The sequence below is a fragment of the Lissotriton helveticus genome, chromosome 3_1 (assembly GCF_964261635.1).
Source record: "Lissotriton helveticus chromosome 3_1, aLisHel1.1, whole genome shotgun sequence".
In the NCBI taxonomy this organism is placed as follows: Eukaryota; Metazoa; Chordata; class Amphibia; order Caudata; family Salamandridae; genus Lissotriton; species Lissotriton helveticus.
In genome coordinates, this window is record NC_136061.1 from 571,661,044 (window position 1) to 571,688,931 (window position 27,888).

At 45.6% G+C, this 27,888-nt stretch overlaps 1 protein-coding gene across 1 annotated transcript in view; it reads left to right on the forward strand.

Moving 5' to 3' along the window:
* The first annotated feature begins 423 nt into the window (after window positions 1–423).
* The window catches only part of DBR1 (debranching RNA lariats 1), a 90,848-nt gene continuing 63,383 nt past the window's right edge, over window positions 424–27,888 (forward strand). The window contains exon 1 of the mRNA XM_078680513.1: window positions 424–558. The gene's annotated coding sequence lies outside the window, so the exon portion shown is untranslated. The remainder of the gene's footprint in view (window positions 559–27,888) is intronic.

Consider the following 27,888-nt stretch of genomic DNA (forward strand, 5'->3'; position numbering starts at 1 on the left):
GGACTCTTGGCAAACAGGCACCATGCACTCTTCTCTATACAGTGCACATAGGAACTGAAACGTACCCCAAATTGCCCCACTCTCCAGCCTTCAATTCCGAACTGCTAGATACCACCACTACTACTTCGCACGCCCCTCTTCCTAACCCTTTTTCCATCCTATACAGTATTGGGTGGCATTATAAAAAGAACCCCTTGCCCTAAAACGGCCTAACGCCAACAGAGTCTCATTAGCAATAAATCGAACAACGGTTATACGTCATAGAAGCCAATTTTGTTCTTTACAGCCAATGGCCATCTCGGAATTCTACGCGAGCAGTATGAGTGGACGAGATGTAGACAATGCTCCAATCTTAGAGTAGCTTGCACATTACGGTATCCTCGCATCCTTTTAGAAAAGAAGTATGTGTTGAGCCTTGCGATTGGCTGTTCGTAACCCGGAAATACTGCAAGATAAAATGTTGTCTGGGTGAAAAAATTTAACAACGACGCAGGAAGTGACTTTAAATCGCACGCGACAGGAATGTGCTGGAGGATGGCTGATTTGAGTCTGTGGATGGTAGGAGTTTTTTTTTATATTTCTTTGTCATATTTTTGGATTAGGGATGATTTATAAAGCCCTCAAATTATTTTAGCACCTACTTTTCATCTTAAGAGATATTTTACTTGTTTGGCTTAGCGGCACGCATTAACAATGTACAGCGTTCTGAGAACGTCTTTAGATAGCGTGACTTGTTTATCCTATATATTGTTATTTGGCAATTAAGGTTAATTTAATTTTAAAGCAACCCCCCACCCCTTCCGAGGGCAGTTATGAAGTTGTTTAATCTTATTTTCCTAATATATATGTTTATTTTACCATAGATCATCCCTGAGACCGGGGTTAGATGTAACCTAAAGTACCCCATTCTACCATTTAGCCAGACTAATAAACATGTTTTGGGCCACATTACCTTCACCGAAGTTGCTTCCGTAATGCAAACGCGAGCTAGATATTCGTGCTCGTGTACAATTTCGTTTGTAAAATAGGATGTAGGGGGGCTAGCAAGTCTTGAGGTGATGCTATAGAGATGCTCTCTTGTTAGTGCCTGCCTGAGGATTGTGAACATTAAAATAGGATTTGTTTTGTGGACTAAAACACTACTGGAATGGCCCAATAACAGGTACATGGGTTCTTAGCAGAACGTAGAAAGGGGTTTATTTCCACATGGCATTCTTCTTTGGTTTCATCGTTACTTCTTTAAATGTAACAAAGGACAAATGCAGTAAATAATGAGTTGCTCTTTTCTACGAGTTAAACGGGCGTTTGACACAGGGGCTTGTTTTGAGAACTAATAATGTAATTGTTTGGACTTTTGACTTGACTGAAAAACCCTATAAACAATAGAAAGTCCCAGAAACCACAGATCAAAACGATCACAGAAACCACGAGAACTTACTTAGTGTCTGCATTTTATATATTATATCATGTACTTGAACTATATAAAGGTTTTGTTTCTAAACCATCATAGTGTAGTGCCCCCCCCCCCTTTTTTTTTTTTTTTTTTTTTTAACCTTCTCAGCACCCACTACCTTCTCTAAGATAAAGGCCAACCCATACTGCTGCATTACGATGGCAATCCAGCCTAGGGTTATTTTTGAAACCCCAAATGGAAACTTTGCAAAATCAACTGCCAATATAAAGATGGCAAGCGTTTGCTCTTTTCAAAACTTTCAGCATTCATCCATGGTTACGTTTTAATTTCTTTAAATAGAAGAGACAACTAATGCATTAATAAGTAGTAGTTTAATAGACTTGAGAGTTAAAGATGGTTATCATAAAGATTCTAATTTCGAATGAATAATATAAAAGAGCATGATGAATAGAATGCTGTTTGTAATTGTTAAATCTATGATTTTAAAATGTATGTAAATGTATAGGCATTTATATAGCGCACTACTTACCCGTAGGGTCCCAAGGCGCTTCGACCGCTGCGAAACCCTTCCTGGCTTCCCTGAGAGATGGTCCCTTAATGGGTATCTCCAGGGTGAGACCAGGCATCCCCGGCGGTCTGGTGGGGCCGTTAGTGAAGATGAGGCAAGCTAATGCCCAGAGTTGCCGAGTGTGATCGCTGATCAGAGTGGGCACCGAGGCGAGAGAATTATCGAGTCCGCTGACCCTGGTCCAGAAACCTGCCGCGCCGGGAGTCGAACCCTGGTCCCGGGCCGTCCTCTGCTCTCGGGTCTGCCGCCTCTAACCAGTGAGCCACACTAAAAAGAACTGTCAGTTAAATTGGAATATCATGGTAAAGATTTCCAGTATACAACTTTTATCAACATGTTAAAATGTAATAATTCTGCTTTTATTGCATTAATAAAATGTGTACTTTGACACAGTAGGGAACCTAGGGCTTAAGCAGGTGTTTCCTATATAGGAACAGGATAGCCAAATTTTAGAGCAACATGCCTCTTGTTGCTGGACCATTCACTGGCATTTGAGATGGTCCGCCATTCCATTCTTATCAATTGTTAGGCTTCGTTGTTGACCATGCATTAGCATTGTATCAAATCAAAACACGTTTTATTTGATTATTTCACATGATCATAAAAGCACAGTAAAAAAACATTCCTATGAAACAGAATCAGAACATGCTTGTAGTCAATCAGAAGGTTTTATCGTAAATTACAATAAAATTGATTTCCTAATTTTAAAAACGATAAAACAGATGTAATTATAAATTCATCTTCCAATGATTGTAAAACCAGGAAAGCGGGGCGACATTGCCTTAGACCAATTTTCCTTAAAAAGGCATAATCCATCTTTCTTTCAAACAGATAAAATGTGCAAAAAAATAATACATGGATGGTCAACTGGTTCGATTAGTCGTCACATGGACATTTACACAAATCCCTGGACCAATCGTTCTGTTCTGGAAATGAAATTGATCTATGAATAGTTCCCAGTCTAAAGCGTGTTAATAGAAATCTACTATAATCTCATATGAACATTCCTAGATAGGGCTGAATTTTAAAGGTCGTTAAAATGGAGTAATGGGCTTGAAATGTAGCCTTTTATAGATCTATCCCTCTTCTGAGATCTTCCACAAAAGACAAACATTTATTTTTAAAATCCTTCCTTGATATAGAGCATATTGTGGTCGGGTCAATATAATACTCAGGATGACCTATGTTGAGCATAAACTTTCTAATACATTCCAGACATTTTATATTCTTAACCCCCTCTAACTTGAAACAGTCGGTTAGAATCTGTCACTCCCCTCCACTCCCCTCCACTCCCCTCTACTCCCCTCTACTCCCCTCTACTCCCCTCTACTCACCTCTACTCACCTCTACTCACCTCCATGCCACTCTGTTCCACTCTCTGCCACTTCACTCTAGATTACTCTACTACTCTCTGACCCTTGACACCACTTCACTACACTCTTGACACTTTACTACGTTCTTCAACACTCTGCGCTCCACTGCTATAAGACACTCAATACCCCTCCACTCTAAGACACTTTGCTGCACGCCGTTCCCCTTAACAACACTCAAAGCTCCTCCCCTCTGTAGCACTAGCGTTTGGCCATGCCACACTGGTGTGCAACATGGCTAAAACACATTAGCAAAGCAATTAGCTCTTGCGCAGGTGACATATTTTGGCTTTGCTGCTTTTTCTGCCACTAGAGAAGACTTCATTAAATTATAGCTTCCTGTGCATCCACGCAAAGTGAGACAGTGGTATCACAACCGGATTGTTGATGCATTTGTCACTTTAGTGGTTTATTTGTGTTTTGACTGGCAACCTATATTTTCAAGTCCCTACCTTGATTGGACAGTGTCCTGAAAAGGAAAATTCAACCCGTTAGGATTGCATGGTTTTTACAAATTACTATATATATATATATATATATATATATATATATATATATATATATATATATATATATATATATATATATATAATTCATGTACTTAACCTTTGATAAATTTGATCTACTTTGCAAATAATGGACACAAAAATTTGCTTATTTTACAAAACAAAAATCGGTAAACATTCAGAAGCCTTGTGAGATTAAGTGCATCATTACTGCTTCCACATCAGTTAAGAAGGTGATCAGGCTCTGGTGTTGCTGAAATAATGATCATGATGTATGACTCCTCGAAAGTTCTACTGTGTGTGTGTGTGTGTGTGTGTGTGTGTATATGTATATATGTGTTTATGTATATATATATATATATATATATATATGTGTGTGTGTGTGTGTGTGTGTATATATATATATATATATATATATATTTATATTTTTTAGATCTGGGGGTCTCTAGTTGGCAATGGTTATCACCTATGTCCAAATAGGGACCCTTACTTCTAAGTCAGGATAAGGGGATTACACTCCTTAATAACCCCTGCTCACCCCCTTGGTAGCTTGGCACGAGCAGACCGGCTTATCTCAGAGGCAGTGTGTTAAGCATTTATGAATATACACCGTAATACAGTGAATACACTACAGATGGACACAACACAGGTTTTATAAAAATAAGTATTCTTTATATAGACTTAACATAAGACCACAAACTACAAAAATCCACAATACTACACTTAAGATTACTTAAAAGATGATTAAAGTCTCTTAGTTCAAGTTGATGGTAAATGCAACAAAGTGCTCAGCAAAGTACCTGGATGCGTAACGCAAAGTGAATAAAAGGGGAGATGCGTCGGTTCCGTGACCCGGGGGAACAGTTGTGTCCTTCCTCAATGCTTGCGCAGAGTAGGGCACTCGTCGTGAGCCTTACCGGTGCGGAGGTGATGCATAGATTTTCTGCCTGCGGCCCGTTGCTGTGCGCAAGATGGCGCCTTGATGTGGTGATCCTGTTGCGATGCGAGAAGAATTGCGCCCTTGATGCGGCAATACGATGACGCCCTGGCAGCCTTGCGACGACTCTGTACTTTGGAGCCGCGACAGGCCCTGCGATATGCTTCTCCGGTGATGCGATGGCGACTCTCTCGATGGCGTCGCGCTTCTACGGTGATGCGACAGCAGGCAGCTTCGATGAACACACGCTTCCAGGGAGATGCGGCGAAGGCTTGCTTCTTCGGCGTTGCGGCGATTTTCAGCTGCGGCGGAGACATGCTTCTTCTCGATGCGTTGCGCTTCTAGCTCCCAGCTGCACGCAAGTGTCTGGAGTCAGAATTCCCAGCAAGGAAATTCATGAGGGAGCTGGAGGTGAAGTCTTTTTGTCCCTGAAACTTCAGCAGGAGGCAAGCACAGTTCAAGCCCTTGGAGAATATTCTGTAGATGAAAGTCCTTACAAAGTTCCTTCTCCTTTCCCTTGGCAAAGAAGCAACCACTGCAGGCCAACCCAGCAAACAGCACACTGGCAGAGGGGCAGTCCAAACTCCTGCAGCTTCCTTGGTTCTTCTCCTTGGCAGAAAGGTTTCTTGTTCCAGAAGTGATCTAATTTCTTGGGATCAGGGTCCCAATATTTTTACACCAAAATCCTTTGTTCTCTGAAGGCAGAGAGGCCTCTGCCTAGTTCAAACCAGTTCCTGAGCAGTTTGTTTACATGACTCTCTTCTTCCTTTTAGTGTGCAGGGCAGAGACCTCAGCCGCCCCACAGGAGGTGGAGCCAGCACAGGGGAGGGAAGATGCAGCTCTGGAGCACTCTGTTGACATGATTTCTCATCTCCTTTCACAGTGCAGGGCAGAGACATCGGACAAGCCACAGGGGGTGGAGCCAGCATTGTAGAGCAGAGCTTTCCAAACTTTTCATGCTGGTGACACACCTTTTTGCGAAAAAAATGTCAGGGACACGGTGAAGCGAGCGCAGCGAGCGAGCCCAAACCACCTAAGGGGGGTGGTTTGCATGGTTAAATTGATGCACCGGCGGCACAAGGGACATGACCGTGCCATGGTTGTATGCACGAAATCTGCATGCATTTTATCACCCGCCTAAGGATTACATTACTGCTTCAGCCTGCCTTAAATCTAACCGGTGGCCTACAGCCCACTGAGCCATCTGTCCAGTACTGGTACTCTTTTGTAACATGCGCACGTCACTTTTCTCTTGTAACATACTGTTTGCTACCTCTTACATTTTGTTTGCTCTCGATACTTGCGCAAGTGCCACCATTGCCTCATGTAACGTTTGTTCTTGTGTTTGAGTGTCCTCCATTTATTGCAGTATTATACCTCTACTTGTAATTTGTACGCTTTTGTAACCTGCACACCACTTTTTCCTCCTGTAATGTATCGTTTGCTACCTCTTGTATTTTGTTTGCTCACAATTGCCTCATGTAACTTAACGTTTGCTTTTGTAATTTGTTCACTTGTAATTTTCTCCTCATGTATCATTACTGTTCCTATTGTGACGCGCTCCGACACCTTCGGGTAAAGTCCGCGCTATATAAAAACGCATAAAATAAATAAACAAGTCTCTCCTGGAACATTTGTAAACCGGAGTTAGGGCCAGAGCTGACAACGTCTGTACTGGGGAACCAGATGCCAATCTCCACATTTTTGATTGGTCTTAAGGTCTGTCCAAGGTCGATGAAATAGGAATCAGTGAGTGTGGAAGTGGAAGTGTGCAAGAAAGCAATTCAGATGCGTGGCGACTGTAAAAGCCTTTCTATACGTTCTTTTGTTATGTCCTGAATAGTGCCTCCCACCGCCACCCGTTAGATTTTACAGCCCCCTCTTAGCGCCCACTGTGAAAGATCTTTGGATAAGCAAATGACTCAGCAGACACACCCCTGCTCTGATTTACAAAGCAGTTCATGCTGGGTCCTGGTGACGAGCTCCATTGCCTCCCCTTTGGAAGTCGCCGCAAGTGGCCTGCAGCACCAGAGATTAGACACGGATCCGTGAGACGTGCCGCAACGCACGCCTTGAGGGGGACTGACTGGCACGACACACCTATGTACGGGGCGCGACACAGTAACGTGTCGCGCCACACAGTTTGGAAAGCTGTGTTGTAGAGGGGAGGCCCAGCCCTATTCAGGTCCCAGGTGCAACTCCTCCCTCCCATCTAGATGCAGATCTCTCTATTCACCACCGGGCTGCCCCAGCCTGTCTCCTGGAATCCCCCAGCCCTGTCACTCACGAATACAGACAAGGAATACACAACCCAGCAGAGGCAGGCTCAAATGGTTGGGCAAGCAAATACCTACTTTCTAAAAGTGGTATTTGTATATACAGAATATTAAAATAAACGGTACTAAAATATGTACTTTATTATTCTGAGTTCAGGCATACTAAATTCGAATTTCTACCATGTTTCCCGAGTCATTTAGGATTATAAGAATGTAATAATCTAACTGCCCATTCTAACCTATGAACAGGTAGCCTTCAATAGTGAAAAATGAAAATGGCTGTAATTCACTATTAGAACATGCTACACACATCAGGGCATGTCCTACCTTATACTTGCAATGCACCCTGCCCTTGGGCCTACCATAGGGGTGTCTAATATGAAGCAAAGGGAAGGTTTAGGGACTGGCAAGTGGGTGCACTTGGCCAAGTCGACATGGCAGTGCTTGACTGCACATAGGCCTTGCAATGGCAGGCCTGAGACACACTTTACAAGCTGCTTCTGTGAATGGCACAACCAGTGCTGCAAGCCCACCAGCAGCATTTGATTTACAAGCCCTGGGCACACATGGTGCACTGTACTAGGGGCTGACAGATAATTCAAATAACCCAATCATGGAATCCAATCAGTATATCAATTTAACATACGGAGCACTTGCACTGTGGCACTGATTTTGCAGTGGCACAGTGCCTCAAGCATAAATCCAGCAAAAACACATCAAAACAGAGGAAGCAATCCATCAAAAATGGAAGGGAGACTCACACCAATGATGTCAGGTCTAATATATATATATATATATATATATATATATATAGATATCTATATATATATATATATATAGATATATATATATATAGATATCTATATATATATATATATAGATATAGAGAGAGAGATAGACAGATCTATCTATCTATCTCCATCCATTCCATGGAGTTGCAGTCCGGTGAATTCGAACGTTCTGCAACAGGTGAGCAGCATTGCATGGGGGAGGAGTGGACCCACGTCATCTATTATAGAGGCAGCAGGGAGAAACTTACCGTGATGAACTTGTCTGGTGTTGGGCACTGAGGAAGGCGAAATGCATTCGCCGCCGCTGGGACTGTTTTGTATAAATTAAGCCTTTCCGACCAGTTCCCCTCTGGGCTTCTGCTTCTTCTTCTGGAGGAAGTGTTTGTATAGATAGATAGATAGATAGATAGATAGATAGATAGATATATAATGCATCATAGTCCTTTTTTGGTCTCGCCTACGCTGCGCGCATGCGCTGCATAGGAAACAGACCTTTTAGAAATCGCTTCAGATTTGCAGGCAAAAACGTGCACGAGTTGCATTGCTTTAAATGGCAACGCATGCACGTTTGCCGATTCCCTTGCGGAAGCGAGCGGCGCCATGTGTTAGTAACTATCGCAAACACATGGTGCCCCTGGCTCGCTCCCGCAAGAGAAACGCTTTGGTTGCTCTCGGCCGCACTCCCCTGAACCCTCCCACTTTTAGCGCGAGGCGCGCATGCTTGTTTTTGGATTGCAATGACGAATATGCCCCTTGTGGAACATGGTTTCAGTAGTCCCTGTTTTAATGGACTGGCTTCTGTCAGATGTAGTCTCTGGAAAGGTAGAGTAAGTGTTCGACTGCTGGTGTGGATCTTACGTGGCTGTTAGGGGCTATAGGGCACACATCTTATTCACAGCTATTTACTGCGGTGCTGCTCTCTTCAAACCTCTTCTCAAGTCCAGGCACAGTAAGGTTGCACTGGTGGTGTCTTGCGGCCCCTCTGGACTCGGTGGCAGCACTGACAGGTTGACAACATCTCGTTTACAAAGGGTGTTTATTGCCAGAGGGGCTTCTTCTAATTGCAGCAGAGGCAGTCACGCCATCAGCTGATGCAAACTACAGCCCCACAGCAGCAGCTACAGCCGGAGCGCATCACGCACTCCAGTCTCAAGGGATCCACTCATTTCCGGGCTGCGTCTCCCCAACCCTTCCTTCACCCCAGCCTGCAGGTTTCCTGCTACAAGTGCTGTCGCTCTTTCAACGCTCCCCTCTAAATCTTACTCCTGAAAGTAGTTAATCGGCACAGGCTCGTTTCCTGCCAGAGTTCAACATTAACGTAACCTCTGCAGTGCCCACGTGCGGGGCACTAGCAGTAATCCGGAGGAGAACGCTAGACTCTAACCAATACGAGTGTCGGACTCTTGCAGAGGCTGGTCTGCCACACACACACGCCATAATCTTCCTCCCGATTGGCAGTCTGTCCAACGAGAGCCAGGGGTAAATCCTAATCACATAAACAGCCCAGCTGGGGCTCAGTGCATTAACCATTTACGCGAGCCTTGTGACAGTGCCGGGAGTTTCCCAGAATTATTTAATCTTAATCCCTGTTGAGTGACTTTGAAGGGCTGTGTGTGCGTTACACAAACCCCAGTGACCTAGTATAACTGCGGAGTAGCTTTTCAAGCTGATTTGTGATGAAATAAGCATGCCTTCACATGAGCGACTCAAGGGCATGCTTTCATTTCACATCAGCCTGCGGTCCTGCAAGAGCCAGGGGAGCCAGTGCCCGGACAGTTCTCTTGCAAGATGACATCGGCGTGTGGTTCAAATCTGTCAGTATTTGAGAGAGGGTATTTGGAAATAATTACTGCACGCCTTCAAGCAGTGACATGCATTCCCCAGTTGTTGCATCCTCTCATTTCTTGCTGTGTGTGCCGCATCTATAGACGTTGAAGAGACTATTCTCCAGATCCTGTGATAATCCGTTCCAAATCAAGTGCGGAGTCACGCCATTGCGAGTGATTAGCAACGGTTCTCTATTTCAAAACCCTTATTAACCGGCCTTGGCACAGCCAATAGGCCTCTTCCCATTTGCTTTTTTGGCAATTAATTTTAGCTGCTGGGCTCTAATTCACTTTGTTCGGTTTTTTAATTAATATACACAAACTGTGGAGTTGGTTGGGGGAAGAATCAACAGAGGGAGGGCTGGAGAGGAGGACGTGCATGGGGCGAGGACATACAAAATGGGCAAACACACGGACAACTGAAGGTAGACGCGAGGGAGGCAAGAACAGCAAGGGAAGGTGGATGGGGAGGAAGCAAGAGTGGTAGCTCAACGAGGGTGAGCAAGAACAACAAAGAGGGGGATAAGTTCACTTGAGAGACAAACCAAACACTTGCATTGGCAGATAGTGCTTAAACAAAAAATACAAAGTAGCTCCTGAAAAATAAACAGTGGAAGGACACAAGTTGTGCCCAGGGTAGAAACCAACACGAGGAGGAAGAAAAAGCCTACAAAAGCTTGCAAATAAGAAGATGGCAAATTATAGTGACAATGAAGCCAACCAATGGCAAGCACTAAGCGTTCTCTAAGCTCACTGTAAGCTAACAAGATGTCCCGTAGCAGAAAACTATGCGCTCTCTTAGGCAAGAACTAACCAGCATTGGCATAGCCAATAGGTCTTGCCTTTGTGACCTTATCAGTGTTTAGCCATGCAACGGTTAATGTTGTTGCACCAAGGATATTGTGCTGCATAGCTAAATACTTATAAGGTCCTAAAGGTAGACCTATTGGCTATGCCAATGCTTGTTTATTATTTTTAGCAATACTGCACCGTAGCCACACTGTCTTACAGCGTGGCTATCAAGCATTGCCAAAGTCTGCAATACCCATGCTGTACACCATGGATACTCAAAAACATTTTCTCATGGCCAAAAAGTACAGTAAGTGGTGTTGACGAGAGCCAAACCCGTGCTGCCGAAATGACAGGGTGAGGTGGGGGTTTGTGGGGACTGAAAAGAAACCTCCACCTTTTCCGAAGATTAGTAGAAAAAAACCTTTCTTTGCAGTCTTTTTGTACATTTTCCTGCAGTACATCATAATGTGTATTCTGTATATTTTATACATTTTGTAGTCTGTTTGTACTGTGTGTGTAATATATTTTAAGCAAAGTACTCCTATATTCACAGTGCTTACTATCATTGGATGGGGCCCAAAAGCACACAAAATACACCTGTGCACCAACCATGATTCAAGACCATGACCCTCCATTTACACAAGCTCTGCAGTGATCAAACTACCCTTTTAACCCAAATGAATGTTTTTTAAGGTGGTTGCACTACAATTCATATGCAGTTACCTGTAGGATAAAGACCAAGAAAATGTTTACAGAACAGTTTGTTGTTTTCATCTACCTGCTAGCCACCTCCATACATTCACTAACCCTGTCCTGTTCTTAGTCTCCATACTTTTCCTATGCACTTCAAGTCTGCTCAGCTAAGCTATCCCCCTGAGCAGGGTAACCTTGCTGATAGTACAAGCTGAACTAGAAATAGAAACAAAGCTCATAGCCTGAAGACCACAAATGTACCCTTGGTGCGTGGCCAAGATGGCGGAGCGGTAGAATGCGCTCTCTCATCTCTTTGCTCCCACCGGATTAGGCCCCGAACTGTAGCTGCGGATTGGGGGGGGGGTCAGCGAAGGCAGATCTTCCCAAGGAAATCTCCCCCCACCAGTGGTGCAGGTAATGGAGCGGGCTGCCAGAGACATAGACGCGAGGGTGCAGAGAGCGGCCGCGGAGGAGCTAGCTGCTGAAACGGGTGCAGGGCTCCCCAGGCGGGCATGGTGTGAGGCTTATGCAGCGCCCCCAGAGAGGAGAGAGGTGGATTGCCGGCATTCTTCCCAGCACCCCGTGACGTTGCATCAAGAAGTGAGAAGCTCAGTGCAGACCTGCGGGGAACAACCGGGGAGGTTAAGCGAGCCTGTAGGTGGTGGCTGAGAGGACATGCGGCGGGCAAGACGCGACTCCTCGGTCCTGCATTGAGACTGGAGGGGGTGGTGGAGCAGCTCTGGCCCTCAGCCTCCACAGAAAACATGCGGCCCTGTGGACCACAGAAGAACCCCGCGGCTGGGCCAAAGGCTGCTTGGCTGGATTTGTCAGGAGAGATGCCTCCCCACAGGAGAAGTTATCCGTTTGAGAGAGCAGAACCTTCAACCTCCAAGCGCACATGAAAGACCTTGAAAACCGATCTTGACACAATAATATATAAATTAGAGGAATTGCGCCCGTAACAGAGGACACAAACATTGAGGCCATGGTGGCAGACCTCATTCACGCCCTCCTGGGGTAGCCGGAGGACTTCCATATTAAGCTATACTATATACAGAGAGTGGGCCCTCGGAAGCCTGCCCTAGACCCCCTTGCTGACATCCTAACTTGTAACATGATTAACAACTTAAAGAGCGGTTCTTGCTCGTCGCCAGGGATTACCCCGCATTTAATTACATGGACCAGAAACCAACCCTATACCAAGACTTGGCTGCCTCAACCTTGCTGAAACGCAAAGCTTTCCAGCCAGTTACCACACATCTAAGGTCAGCCGGCATCTTTTACTGTTGGGGTCATCTGTTTCAGCTAATCTTTCCCTACAAGGATGAACTCCGGCAGCTACGCTCCGTGGCAGAGGCTTGTAGGTTCTTGAACATAGGGGTCCCATCGGAGGAAGAACCGCAACAAAACAAACAGAAACTAACGAAGCAGCCATGGGTGGGAAACAATTAAACCTCCAGCAAGCACAATGTGCTTGATGAGGACACTACGGCCAAGGAGCTGCAGGCAGTCTTGGCGACCCTCGCAAAGACCCTTCGAGTGAATAAATGTTGAGGGGAAGTAGGATATAGCGGATGCTTCGTGGAGACCCCTGCCCGACTTCTTTTCACAGCTGATTGGTCTTGGCTCAGGTGGGAGCGGGGAGACACTGGTACCCGTTCACTGTTTTTTCCTCTGGAGCTCTGCTCCGGGCAGTGGTTTGCTCTGGGATGTAAGACTTTTGCTGTATAAGTTTAATTGTTAGTTTTTATTTTATTTTCCAATGTTCCCCCTCCCTCCTGGGCTCCACGAATCTGTAGCTCCAATCTCTGGCATCTTTTCCCGTTGGGTAGGTCTTCTGGGTCCCCTGGATACGCTCGCGGGAGGGGTTGCTGGTATGATGGTGGCTCTTTGATCAGCTCTCATTTGACACCACATTAAGATAATAGGAATCATTAAAATTCACATTAAATGTAAATGGATTGAATAATCCGATTGAGCGAAGGGCTGTACTATCTTACCTAGAGCAATCTGGAGCCCAAATATGTCTTTTACAGGAAACCCACCTCCTGACCATGGACACGCACAGACTCCGATTGAGGGCTTTCCCGCAACAATATTTCTCCTCCCACACCACCAAAACAGCCGAGGTCGCAATTCTTATCTCGCGCACCTTCAGGAGCAAGGTAGGCATGAAACGGGATGAAATCAAGGGGAGACTTCTGGCTTATTCAGTCACTATCAATGCTCACTCTTATACTTTTGGCTCTTTATATGCACCAAACGAGGGGCAGGAGGCGTTCCTATGGCAGGCAGTGATGGACCGAACAGCCTCACCAGATCGGTAATTTATACTGGGGGTTGACATAAACATAGTCTTCGACAATCCACTAGACGGGTCTATGTGGCGATATGTGCAGGCAGGTGTGCTCACACGGGCAGGGCGGGAGTGGCTGCGGGACCTGGGGTTGGTCGACCTTTGGCGTACACTACACCCACAAACTATTGACTACACACTCTATTTGCATGCACATAAAACATATGCCAGGATAGACTACTTTATTGGGTCCTGTTCGATACTTCCGAACACAAAGGCCTTAGATATCGAGCCTTGTCCCCACTCTGTGCTGACACTCACGCTGGCACTCCCCTCTTCAGACAGACCATCATAAATATATGGCGGCTGCGCAACACGCTTCTGCATCGCCGAGAGGTGATCAAACGCCTTGATATAGCTCTCAAAGAATTCCTGACCCCTCCATCACTACACTCTGGGAAACACTTACTGTTTGCTAGAGGGGAACTCATCAAAACTTCTGCAGCGGACAATAGAATTAGGGGAAATAGGAGAGAAGGCCTCACAAAGCAGGTGCATGAGCTAGAGCGCATTCATAAGCGTACGGGGGCCCCCCATTCCCCTGGGTGTGGCGACTAGAGGCAGCGCGCCGGTCTAGACTTGGAGAAGGCGAAGTATGCCGCTCGTCGGCTACGCCATTCTTTTTATGTGGAAGGAGACAGATGTGGGCGCCTCCTGGCCTACAAACTCCGTGCTCAGCACCAAGAGGCCTCTGTCCATACAATTTGTGACGAGCTCAAACAATACAGTACAGACATAACGCTAGCATTCCATGAATTCTACGCAAAATTATACACCGCCCAACGCCTCTCAGTGCTGGACTCCTTGCTTTCATTCAGGGGACAACTCTCTCCTGAGATTAACACCCAATCAGGCAGACAGTCTTGATAGCACAATACATATGAAGGGGGTGATTCGGCAATTGCCTGCCTCAAACTTCCTAAGTCCCCTGGCCCGATGGATTTTTGTAAGACTTTTTGCACCACCGTGGCACCTATCCTTACCAAGCTCTTCAACACAATTGGTGATGCTTCGGACATCCCCCCTACGATGATAATGACCTCAATTGTGGTGATCCCGAAACCTGGAAAAGACTTTCGGTATTGTCTCGTACAGGCGGATATCTCTTTTGAACATTGATTTAAAGCTCTTTACTGGGATTCTGGCGGCAAGGTTGGTTCCAATGATGCCAGAGTTGGTAGACCCGGACCAGTCTGGCTTCATGGCCGTTAGACAATGTAGCAACAACACAAGGAGGTTACTCCACCTCCTTGACCAGGTACAACATCAGGAAGTGGAGCGTTTGGTGATATCGGTTGGTGCTGAAAAGGCATTAGGCAGAGTACATTGGAAGTATTTGGAGGCTACTCTCGCACAGTTTGGGGTGGGCGACCGCTTCCGTAAATGTATATTTAGTGGCCATGGCTGCCCCATGGCAAAGGTACAGGTGAACGGCCGGTCTTCCAACTCCTTTCCGATCACCCGAGAGACGAGGCAGGGGTGTCCGCTCGCCTGCTCCTTTTCCCACTCTACATTGGGGCCTATGGCCCAGACAGTGAGAGGGGAGCCTACTGATCTCTGGGGTCTGATTTTGGGAGGAGGGGCGGATACCCATACTATCAGCCTATATGCAGACAACGTGGTTGCCACTCTGGAGGAATCTCGGACTTTCGTTCTTGCTTTTTTTGCTGAACTTGAGAGATTAGCGGAAGCCTCTGGTTTCCGAGTCCATGTAGCAAAATCGACAGCCCTCTGGGTCTCTTTACAGCCCCCTACTAGGGAGGCACTTACACGCTCAATCCAATGTCACTGGGAGACTGAGTCGATCCCTTACTTAGAGATCAAGTTGACGACGTCCACATGTGCCACCGCTACCCTGAACTATAAATATCTCCTCTCCCAGGTTTGTAAAGATTTAAATCATTGGAGACCTTACAGCCTTTCTTGGCTTGGATGAGTGACAGCACTTAAATTGAACGCGTTACCCAAAATATTATACCTCTTTCCAACACTCCCAGTGGAGCCCCCCCCACCGCCCACCAGGGTCATTAAATTGCTCCAACAGGAATTCTGTACATTTGTATGGCCAACAAAAAGCCTAAAATGAGCGAAGAAATAAGCTACAGACCTCACCGGGAGTGATGCCTCGGGTCCCCAATATGGCCCGATACTACCAAGCTACTCAATTGCGAGCCTTATTAGAATAGTCACATGGTGAGTCGGAAAAACACTGGCTTTTCACGGAAAGAGCAATTGTGGGTCAGACACAATGGGGAATCCCCTTTCTTCACAAGACTCGATGCGCAATCTGTCTATACAGTTCACCAATCATTTGCACGACCGTAAAAGCCTGGGACTCCACCGCTATAAGGTATGGCTTAACCTCTCCGTCACCCCTTACACCTATAGTTAAGAATGCAGAATTTACCCCAGGTCTAGATCAAGGGGCCATTCAACTTTGGGATAGAGAAGGGTGCAGATCCATTGGGCACCTTTTTTTGATGTAGAGGGCCCATTGACCATCGAAGACGTGGCTTCATATTCGCTCTACCAGAGTCTGAGCAATAGCACTTCCATCAAATACGACACTGGGTCATGCACCCTTCGGTGTGACCAGGGCCCCAGAGACCACTAACTCTTTACGAAAAATGGCTTCACACCAAGATGTCTAATGCACATCTCATTACTGAACTTTATCACCAGCTGCGCCCCCTGAGACGTTGACCCCCATGGCAGGGCACTAGCACTGGGAAACAGATTTGGGGTTAACACTTTCGCAGGGGGAATGAAGGGACATCTTCTACCGTGTAGTATCGAAACATCGACCAAGATAGTCAACTACTGGTACCTTATGCCCCCAGATTACACAGATATAATCCCAACCGATCCCCGCTCTGTTGGAAAAATTGCGGGCTGGAGGGCACCCCAACAAACCTACTATGGGACTGTCCTGCTATTTCCTCCTATTGGAAACAAGTGTTATCCAACATAGATAACCACATTAACACGCAGATACCGTGATTTCCGGTGTATGTTGTTTTAGGCATGCCTAACAAACTCACATTTCCCCTTCGATCGCGTAAGAGAAGGCAAATGGGAATAGCCCTGGGAGCAGCATTGCAAAATGTATTCTCTCAATGGGACACTGATGGAACATCCACACATCAGGGGTGGTTGCACAAGCTATGGTACGTACTGGGTATGGAATGCATGATTCTTTCTCTACATGCTGACAGGGCTTTATTCCAGATCTTTGGCGCCCACTTCTTTCACTACTTGGAACGGAAATGAGGTTGCTTACCTACCCACAGGTATTTGCGCCTGTTGCTGCTCTTGGAGCCCCCACAAAAATCCACTCCACTTGCACCAAAGGACACTATGACCAGTAGGCCTTGGAACGGAAATGAGGTTGCTTACCTACCCACAGGTATTTGCGCCTGTTGCTGCTCTTGGAGCCCCCACAAAAATCCACTCCACTTGCACCAAAGGACACTATGACCAGTAGGCCTTGATTTGGCTATGACAATGCCATATTAAATTGGCCTTGATGGGGGTGAGACGGGGGGAGGGTTAGGAGCGCATTGAGGTGAGTTCCGGGAGGGAGAATGAGGGGGGGGAGGGGAGGAGGTAGTTGGGTTTGTTTTCTTTTTCTTTTACTGTAATGTGCCATGCTGTGTTATTGCTCTTCATGACATACCATTGATGGCACTGCTGATGCATAACAACAATAAAAAGATTTAAACCAAAATAATGTACCCATGTGATATTATTCTTTCATTTCTGATTTTGGGCTATAGATATTATATATATATATATATATATATATATATATATATATTCACTGAAAAAACCATAGGTTTTACACCAGTTATAGTTAGCTGGAAGTTTTACTCGCATAAAACCATTGAAATTCCCACGTTATAGTTAGTTGGACTCACTATAACTTGCGCGTGCAATGCACTGCTGATGTCGCATATTACATCACTCATGACATGGTCAGTGACATCACTCATGACATCACTGATGACACCATCCAGTGAATGTGTGTCTTTCCGAGAAATAAATATGTATTATATATGTATATGTAAAAGTTGATGGAAGAATAAATGTTTAAATAAGTGTTTACATGGATGTTTTTTTAAAATACATATATTAGAGAGTAATGTTTAAATATTTAAATATATGCATTAGTGTTTCACTTTGTGTATAAGTGGCTGCATGGGTTGCTGAGTAGCTACATGTGTATGTATATGGGTTATTAGATGTTTTTCTTAGTATCAGTATGAGTGTTTGTATGGTTTGGTGGGGGTATTACTTCGCACATAGATGCATGAATGACTGACTCTTTGTATGTGTTTTGAAGACAGCATATGTGCAGGACTGTATGGGTGGATGAGTGTGTATATGTGTGTGTTAGTGAGTGAATGACTGTCTCACTAGTGTCTTTATCAGTAACTACATATGTTTTAATCTAGTATATGTGAATATTGATGTATATAAATGAGTATATGTGAGAGTGAGGGATTGTAAGAGTTCCTGTTTAAATTAGTATGTGTTTCTATAAGTGATTGTTTAAGAGAGTAAGTATGTGTAAGTTTCCTTAGAAGTAAAGTGGTAGTGTGTGTATAGCTGTATATGCAAATAAATGGATGTTCAATAGTTTATTTGCATGTGTGAGTATGTGTGTGAGTAACTTTTGGATGCCTGTCGTTTTGTAACAGGATGTATAGGTGTATCACTACATATGATGAGTGAGTATATGTATGAGTGACTATATAGAACTGTTGGTGAATGAGTGGATGTGTATATAGATGGTGGGATTATTGAATTGGTTGTTGTAAGTTGTATGGGTATCCATTTTTTTGAAAATGTTAGTTTATATTTTTGAATGTGTTTCAAGGGTTACATTACAGTGAAAGGAGGTCTGTCACAAGGATGGTGTCATGAGTGATGTCACTAACCATGTCATGAGTGATGTAATATGTGACGTCATCAGCAGTGCATTGCACGCGCAAGTTATAGTGAGTCCAACTAACTATAACGTGGGAATTTCAATGGTTTTATGCGAGTAAAACTTCCAGCTAACTATAACTGGTGTAAAACCTATGGTTTTTTCAGTGAATTTCAATGGTTTTTTAATAGCAAATCTTTATAGGTATAAAAAATAATACATTTTAAAACGAATTTTATATTGTATAATTATGTAAAATGTTATTTTTTTAAATATTTTTTGCCCGGAGCGCTCCCGGGGCGCGTACCGGTGAACGCACGGGTAAGCGCAATGTTACGGCGCGTACCGGGGAGCGTCCCGTTAGCGCTATTCTTGTGAACGGAAACAACATCGTGACGTTTCGCGTAACCGCGTAATGCGTCATGACGCACTGCGTAAGCGCACCCGGAAGCGCGCGAGCGCATACGTTCGCGCAACGTCCTGACGCGTTTACGCCGCGCGCCCCGGGGCGCGTAGCGTAAGCGCGGTCGGGTCATGTGACCTGAAAATAACACTTTTCATTGGTTGCTAACATTTTTTTTTATAAAGAATGAAATCCCCACCCATTTCCTTCACTTCTTCTTTCACTTTTGTGACTGAAAGACCTGCCTGTTTCGCTGTCGGTTCTTTGTTGGATATCTTGGATTATCATGGCTGCCAGACCATCCAGCAGTGAAGATGACTCCAATGAATTCATCGATGAAGAGCCTCCTCAGCCCCTCCTCAGCCAAAATACAAAGAACATTTCATTTGGAATTTTTTTTCCATACCTGCTCACCAGAAGAAGGTAAATGCTCCAAAAGTGGAGTGCAGGATCTGTTACACAGTCCTGTCACGGGGTAACCCCAATAAAAAATATTCTTTTGGGGACTCCACAATGATTCGCCATGTGGAGAGAAGGCACCCCCAGAATTTTGCCCGGGAAAGTGTCAGGGCTCTGGCACAAAAGGTTCCCAGTGATGGGGCCTCTACATCAACCGCAGGACGAACACCATCGGTGAGGGGGAGATCACAAGAGCAGGTTTCGAACATTCAGCCTGCATTTAACAAAGGCGCCCTTAAATGCAGATACTGTGATCAGCTACTTTCCTGTGGGGAGCAAAGTGTTCTGCTTATGGTTCGAGCATTGGAGAACCATCACTGCCGTTATCAGCCCTAATTTTTTTTTTTTTTTTTTTTTTGCTCCTGTTGAGCAGTTTCCATTCCCTGTTTTTGTTGTAGTACTAAAAAAAGAAGGAAAAAAAGTTCTTTTCAGAACTACCTCCAATTCTCATCAGAGCTATATTCTTAAAAAAATGAAAAAGAGTAAGTGAAGTGGAGTGCATTGATAAATGAAAGGAAAATGAGTAAGAAAGAACAGAAAACTATGAGAGGAGAAAGGAAGTGAAGTAGGGGGACTAAAAGAAGGTGAGTGTTGGGAACGAAAGTAAGGAGAAGGAGAGTGAACATGGGGAATGTGGTTATTCAAACAAAATGTAGAAAAGGAACAGGGGTGTGGAAGGGTAAGAAAAGATGCATTGCTGGAGTTGCATCATTTTTGTGACACTCTCCAGCAATGCATCACTTTTGCGCTTACAGATACGTCTGAAATACTGACGTATCTAAAAGTACTTGCGACATAATACGTCATATATTAAATATGACGCATGAGTAGAAGACTGAAGGCCTCATTTATGAGGCCATGCGTCACTTTTACGCCACCGGTGCGTCACTTTTTGTGACGCACCAGTGCTGTTAAAAATTCACCTTATTCAGTCATATTTACAAAGTGACACATCTAGGTAGATGCATCACTTTGTAAACCCCTGCACCACATTATACCTACGTCGGGTGTAATGTATGCAAAAGGGACGTATTGACGCAAGAAAGGGTCGTAGAGGTGACGCGGTAAAATCTATGAGATATCACTACGTCACTTTTATGACGCTGTTGCGTCCAAATCTTGCGCCTGTTTCACAGCAGGCGTAAGACTGATGCAGGCCCTTTCACATGGGGCCTGGCCCCATGTGAAAGGATGCATTCCTGGAGTTGCATCATTTTTGTGACAGACTCCAGCAATGCATCACTTTTGCGCTTACAGATACGTCTGAAATACTGACGTATCTAAAAGTACTTGCGACATAATACGTCATATATTAAATATGACGCATGAGTAGAAGACTGAAGGCCTCATTTATGAGGCCATGCGTCACTTTTACGCCACCGGTGCGTCACTTTTTGTGACGCACCAGTGCTGTTAAAAATGCACCTTATTGAGTCATATTTACAAAGTGACGCATCTAGGTAGATGCGTCACTTTGTAAACCCCTGCGCCACATTATACCTACGTCAGGTGTAACGTATGCAAAAAATGTAGAGGTGACGCAGTGAATGAACGGGGCTTTCCCCATGCTACACTCCCCGGTTGGCTCCCCGGTGCGCATACCAGGCGCTCCCCCCGCGAAAACCAAAAAAAAAAAATATATATTTTTTTTTTTTACCCGAGGGACCCTTCTATGGCCCCCACATCAAACCTAGGGGGCCAGGGGGGGTCTACCCTGCCCCCTTTTGGTTATTTCCCCCTTTGTTTTTACCACCTTGTGTCTCGATCCTACCGAGACACAAGATGGCGGCCGCTCCGGACTGTTTCGAATGTTTACAGACACCCGAGAGCCAATCAGCTTTCCGTGCGCAAGTCGCGTGTCGCGCCCGGAGCGCTCCCCAGTGCGCGTACCGGGACGCGGCTATAGATATATAATTTTTTTTTAACGTAAATTACTCAAAATCCTCTGGAGCACATATCTTGAGACATAGCAAAGGCACATCGGGCTACCAGTCCCTACAATTTTGCCAAGTTTGGTAAAAATCCATTCAGCCGTTTGAGCTAAAAGTGCGACCGACCGCCCTATGGTAATTAACATGGGGAAAACACGTTTTGGGACCCCCCTTTTATCTCGGCCCCCGCTTGACGAATCCCCCCCCCAAACTTTCAGGGAAGGACCGGAGCGCCTCGAAGCAAAGTTGCTGAAAATTTCAGGCAGATTCCTCCACCGGCGCCAAAGTTATTCCAAATAGAATGTTACGATTTCCCTATGGAAATCAATCCTAACTATAACTACCTACTGGCGACCGCCAGTAGGTTATATTTATATTTATATATATATATATATATATATATATATATATATATATATATATATATATATATATATATATATAATAATATATAATAATATATCACAAAACGGTGTTGCTTGGTTAGCAGCAGCAGAATAAAAACTAAATCGAACAGCTTGCTTTATTTCTACTGCAGTTTGCCATGTTCCCAGAGAAGAACATCTGCAGGCCACAAGGAAATGTCTGCCTGGCCGCCTGAGGCCGTACTTTGAGTACCACTGCTGTACAGCACGAACCAAAGACCATAGCAGAGAGAATAGTCTCACTGGGTAGACCAATTGGCTTTGCCAGTGTGTTAGGTCTCAGCACAACACTCCTGAGCAAATCAGTGACACACAATTTCGTCCATATATTAGTGAAAATACATTAAGAAGCAGATAACGAGGCTGCCCTGCCAAGCACCAGAAACTATGGGCTAAATGGATGGACCAATTGGGATAGTTGGGTGATGAGCATAACTTCTTACTTCCGACAGACTGTCTGTTTTTGCTATGCAAGTGCTCGATGGCTGTGCATACTGTATAACGTTGCTACCGATACTCTTACCTCAAAATGTCTTCTATGAAAACCTGTGTGCTGTGCTGTTGCAGCTAAACTTCTCTTTGTTTTCAAAAGCAATACAAGTTGATTACCAAAGAAAAGAAGCAGATAACCTCTCTTGTCACAGACATCCTTTTCCAAGGAGAAAAGGGTTTAGCTGAAGTGCATATGACATATTAAAACATAGCTACAAAGGGCAGGAGTTTTAACGAACTCCAAGGAAGAAGAAAAAATAAAAGTAGTATCTCAGTCACAGCACGATCAGCAGGAGAGCAATCAAGCTGAAGCAATCGATACTTGGTTTATGATCCAGCCCATAGAAGAGAAAGTGAAGCCAGCATGCGCTGGCCAATTACATGCCAGAAAATAAGAGTGACCGTGAAGCTGGAGAATGTTAAACAATGGGTGCACTGCAAGCCCCTCTTTCTATAAAATATTCCTCATAAACGAGAGCACATGTGCTGATGCTGGCGAGACCTAAAAAGGCAGCGATTCTATTAGTCTATGAAATTTCTTTTTTAAGTGGGTGAATACCAGTAAAACAAGCATTGGCATAGCCAATAGGTCTCGCTTTTTGAACCTTATAAGTATTCAGTTATGCAGCACAATGTCCTTGGTGCAACAAGATTAACTGTTGCGTGGTTAAACACTTACAAGGTCCAAAGGCGAGACCTATTGGCTATGCCAATGCTTGTTATTTTACTGTTGTGAGCAAAAGGAAAGCAAATTTCGGCAAGGACAAAAATACATTAGTGTTGCCTGTTTAAGATCACGGATGATATTCCAAGACCAAAAGGCACATTTTAAACATAATGCATTCAATAATAGCTTTTCTCTGACCGCCTTATATTTTTCATGTTTTCTACACTTAAAAGGCCACAGCCATAGAGTATCTAAGGAACCCAAGGCTCTCCACAGAGCACCTCTCACCCAAATCCCCCAAAGATAGCCGGCCTGCAGACTTCTAGCGCTAGGCCTCACCTTCACATGCACCCCGTCTTCAGAGCTGCTGTCTGCATTTTACTTTCTGACACTTCACCAAAGCCTAAGAGAGGACATTTTGGGACAGGGAGCCTGCCCAAGGAGCCTTCCGGGTCCAGTGTGTCGCAGATGTGCCTCCTCAGATATTGGGGGGTTCCTGACATGTGGGGCCCTTCCCTCCAAGAGGCTAGTGGGCCCTGGAAACAGTCAGCACACTAAACTGGGAGTGCCTCGGTCATTTCCAGGTCCGGCGCGTGGCTAGGCCATTTAAGGACAACGAGAGAGGAAAAAGGCTGCAAAGAGACACACAACAGCATGCAAGTGTGACAGGGACGGGTTGGGAAACCTTTATGTCGATTCGCTCTGCGCAATTAACCCTTGGTGGGTGGTCAGTGCCAAGCAGGGGAGGGAGTCAGACCCACAACACGGAAGTACAAGAGCAACTTTGTTTTCAAATCCTGTGAAGCCCTTCGAATGAAATGACGGTTAATGTCAGGTGACTCACATGATTACCACTTTATAGCGTTGTAATGACTTTTACAGGCACATACACGTTTTCGGATCTTTTATATAAGGACGATGGCATGCGGAGAGGGAAAGGGCCAATAACGGAGGATATGGACCCCATGCGCCAACATTCCAATGTTTTTCGTTCTGTTTCCGTCTGTGTAATGTAAAACTTTATACCCTTAGACGGTGGAATGTTCCAGTAGTATTGTAGCCCTCATCCGCCAGGGCACACTAATCGGTAAAGCTTGCCCTCTTTGAAGGCCCTCGTTTGTGGTTTGGGTCTATAACTGGGGGAGAGGGCCTTACCAGCTGGTATAGCCCCCGGCAGCAGGCTGTAATGCCGTAGGGCAAAATGACAGCGGTGGGGCTGCATTGGAGACAGTGGAGTGGCAGAGGGCCAATAAGGGATAGTATTGCCTTCTGCTCCAAAATGCCAGCATGTGTCCTCCGCCCACCTGTTGCTCTCCCACTCGGGGGATTTTATTAGAAAATAGAGAAGCATGGTGTCATTTTACTGCTACAAGTGTGCTGCTTGCCAAACTCCTCTTAGAGCAGGGCCCCGGTGAGCAGAGCCCCCAGCCCCCTCGCTCGCAGGAACGGAGCATTTCATGCATAGTCGTCGGGGTAGGGGGGTGGGGGTGGAGGAAGGGAGGGGGTGGAGGAAGGGGTGGTCCGCGCAGCCCAGACTGCAGGAGGGAGGGCGGGCGGAGGGGCGAGCAGCAGCCGCATGACAGGGCACTGCGCAGGGGTAGATGGCGGTGACTGCAAAGACTTCAATGGGCTGCCAGCGCATTAACCCCAGCAGCCCGGGGAGCAGAGGAATGCAAGCACAGGCTCCAGGGGCCAGGAACGCTGCGTCCCGTCCGCGGAGCCACCGAAGAGGTTTTTCATTCAGTGCATCGCCTCACCAGCAGAGCGTTACAGCGACGTCTCAAAGCCCTGCCACAGAAAGGACACTCTGGAGGTTTTATTGACTTTCACTTGACATCAATATAACGGCATCGAGGAAAAGAGTACAGAATGGTGTTTTCTATACATCTAAAAAGTTTTGAAATGGCCAATACTAATGCAAGCTCTCCTGCTGTGCACACAAAGTGCAGCACAGGAGGAACCACGTAAGCCAGGGGGTAACCCTTGGGTGCAGGGAGCCCTCGCCATATTCCTCCAATCCAAGGCCTTTTCAATCTTTCATCTACCAAGCTGTTGGATTGGTTCCGACAGCAAGTAGGAAATGACGCACATAGCTATCGTAAGCTAAATGAGTCACGTCTAAAGCTATAGGGACTTATCAACTACGGGTTCGGAACGAGGCCAAGACTATGCAAAAGAAAAAAATGATAGCGGACCAGAGAGGGAGCATGTCTAAAGGGAGTTCTGCCTCCTGATTGGCTGTTTAAATAGAAACCTGTGGTGCGCGCGCACCACAGAGGAGCCGACGCGGGAATCGAAACTAGTGGTGCGCTCGCACCAGAGGAGCGGGGGCAAGGGAGCGCGAAGACGCCGAGACGAGGTAAGGGATGTGTGTGTAAGCGCCGGGGGTTCTCTGTGTATGTGTGTGCATGCGTGTGTGTATGCGGGGGGGTTCTGTATGTATGTGTGTGTGTATGCGTGGGGGGGGGCTGTATGTGTGTTGTGCATGTGTTGTGAAGAGCCTGCCGGAATCGGAGCGCGTGTTGATGCGCGCGACCTGATCCCGGCAGGCTGCTGCTGCGTGCGCGTGACAGTCTGTTGTCCTCTCCGGCTCCCTTTGAGTCCTTGAAAGCCGGAATGATAACAATAGTCTCGCTCTGCGACAGCAGGCCTTTGGCCTGCAATCGCAGGGCGAGACCTAAAAATCACCTCAACTAAATGTGGGTGACTTGACAGATATGCAATTTGTTCAGCATGTGGTCAAAGGTTGTGTCTGTTATCATGGGATTGGTGGTAGACAATCGGCCACAGGCGTAGCATGTGCTTAACTCTGCTGCAACCAGCCAACTCCCCTAGACTTTCTCTACACATGGCAAAAAACAAAATACCTGTTTTTTGGGGGGGTTTTGGTACAGCTTGACTCCACCAGCCATCCTGATACACTTATCTTTTCAACCTATTCGAGTCCAACCAGAGCCCTTCCGTAAATTTAAATTTCGCGAAAATGGCTGACCGATTTAGACCAAATCACAAACAGCACAATTTCTGAATAAAGCTCTAACTTTCTGCCAAATTTGGTGTTATTCCGATCACCCCTTTTTTGTGTTTCGGAGATCAAAGTTTGCTAGAGGATTCGAATGGGAAATCAACCATTTTTAGGTCTCGCCTGAGCCAGCGCATGCGTATGCGCTGATCTGGCGAGACATTTACTAAAGTGTGGGCTTTAGAAATACTACCACAAGCTTTTGCTTGTGGCCTAAAGCTTGCTGTTACTTGTGCGTGCACTCACACAGCCACCATATGGCTTTCCTCTCGCTTGCTCTCCATCGCGTCAGGCCACGCTTCTTGACCACATACAGTAACTTCATTGTATCATTGTCTTTTGAGACAAACATTCACACTTGATTCTGCCTCTAAAATGAGTATTTCTCTTCCTAAAACAGTCCCGCATTCAAATTGACACTACCAATTTAATAACATACAGAGTTCTGCGCTAGCCCGGCCTTATTAATGTCCACACCACCACCCCCCTTTAAGGAAATCCAGCCTTTCTCCCTGTAATAGCTGAACAACAAAATGTCACCGGAGTATCTATCACACGTTAGACAGCAGTTGTAAAGGGAAAATAACTGCGCTCCGGCCTTGGGTACATCATGGGCGTTTATCGTACAATTAATAGTGAACAGTGAGCTGGCGACCGTGTGAGCCCTCTCGCTTGCAACGCCATTAGAGGGAAGCCTCCATTTTACCCATGAAAACAGGCAGCGGGCTGATGCACCCCTTCCCAGGACTGCAAAGTAAACGCAGAACCCCATCCCCAATTGGGGATAGATGCCCACAATAAATATAAATAATGATGAAGAGGCTCTTTGTGCTCAAGCTCGCTGTTGGGGACCCTATTTTCATATGTACCTTTTCAAATATAGATTTGTTTTATGCCATTTAAAATCTTATTTCACCCCAGCATTTATTTCCCAAGACTGAGCCTTTGTGTAGCTATTTTACTTGTTGTTTCTTGCGTATAATCATAAAGTATTGTTTACGATTTCCTTGCTTGAGGCTTCACCTGTTGTGTTAATATTATCGAATAAAGCTAATTTCAGCTTTAACTCTCGCTGTCGTTTAGCACGCATGGTGGCGAAAAGTACTCCACAGTCGCTTGCTGTAACGTAAACGGTAGTCTCAGTGGAAAATCCATATCAATGAGCGAGTCTGTATGCTGCCCCAACCCTTTTCCCTAATGAACCTGCCTTATTGCGCGATAGACTCAACCGAAGTAGACAGAAAGGCTTTTCTTACCTGTAGTGTACCTTTTTAATAGAGCTTTTCTGCCACGCTCAATTAAACTAATTTTACATCATCTCTCAGGGCCACCACAGCATCTCTCAGGGCCACCACAGCATCACTCAGGGCCAGCACAGGATCACTTAACGCCACCACAACATCAGTCAGCACCCCCATAGCATCGCTCTGCGCCACCCCAGCATCGCTCTGCGCCACCCCAGCATCGCTCTGGGGCACCCCAGCATCGCTCGGGGAGGGGGAGCACCTCAGTATTACTCGGGGGCACCCCGGTGCCGCTCTGGGCCCAACTCAGCGCCGCTCTGGGCCCAACACAGCGCCGCTCTATGTCAACACGGTCGGCACCGCCACAGAATCGGTCGGTCGGCACCGCCACAGCATCGGTTGGTCGGCACCGCCGCCGCATCACTCCCCTTCGCCGCCGCATCACTCAGTGCTTGTTACACTTTTTAATTACAACTTCTCAGCATGCAGCACAGCAGCCGCACTTCTCTACAGTGCAGCATAGAAACATTGGCAAAGTCAATAGCTCTACATAAACACTTATAAGACCCCCCCCCCAATGCATAGCCAATAGGTCCAAACACGTAACAATAGCAGTAGGAATCAACAATTGCACTACCCTAATATATACACAAGAGTCAAAGCAAAACCTTATTTGCCACAGTTGCCCAACTCTTGGGTCCACTGCTAAAGAACCTTAGTTAAACAAAAAATGTAGAGAACAGAGGCAACAATTTACAGTGCAGTACATATATCAAATGATTTTAA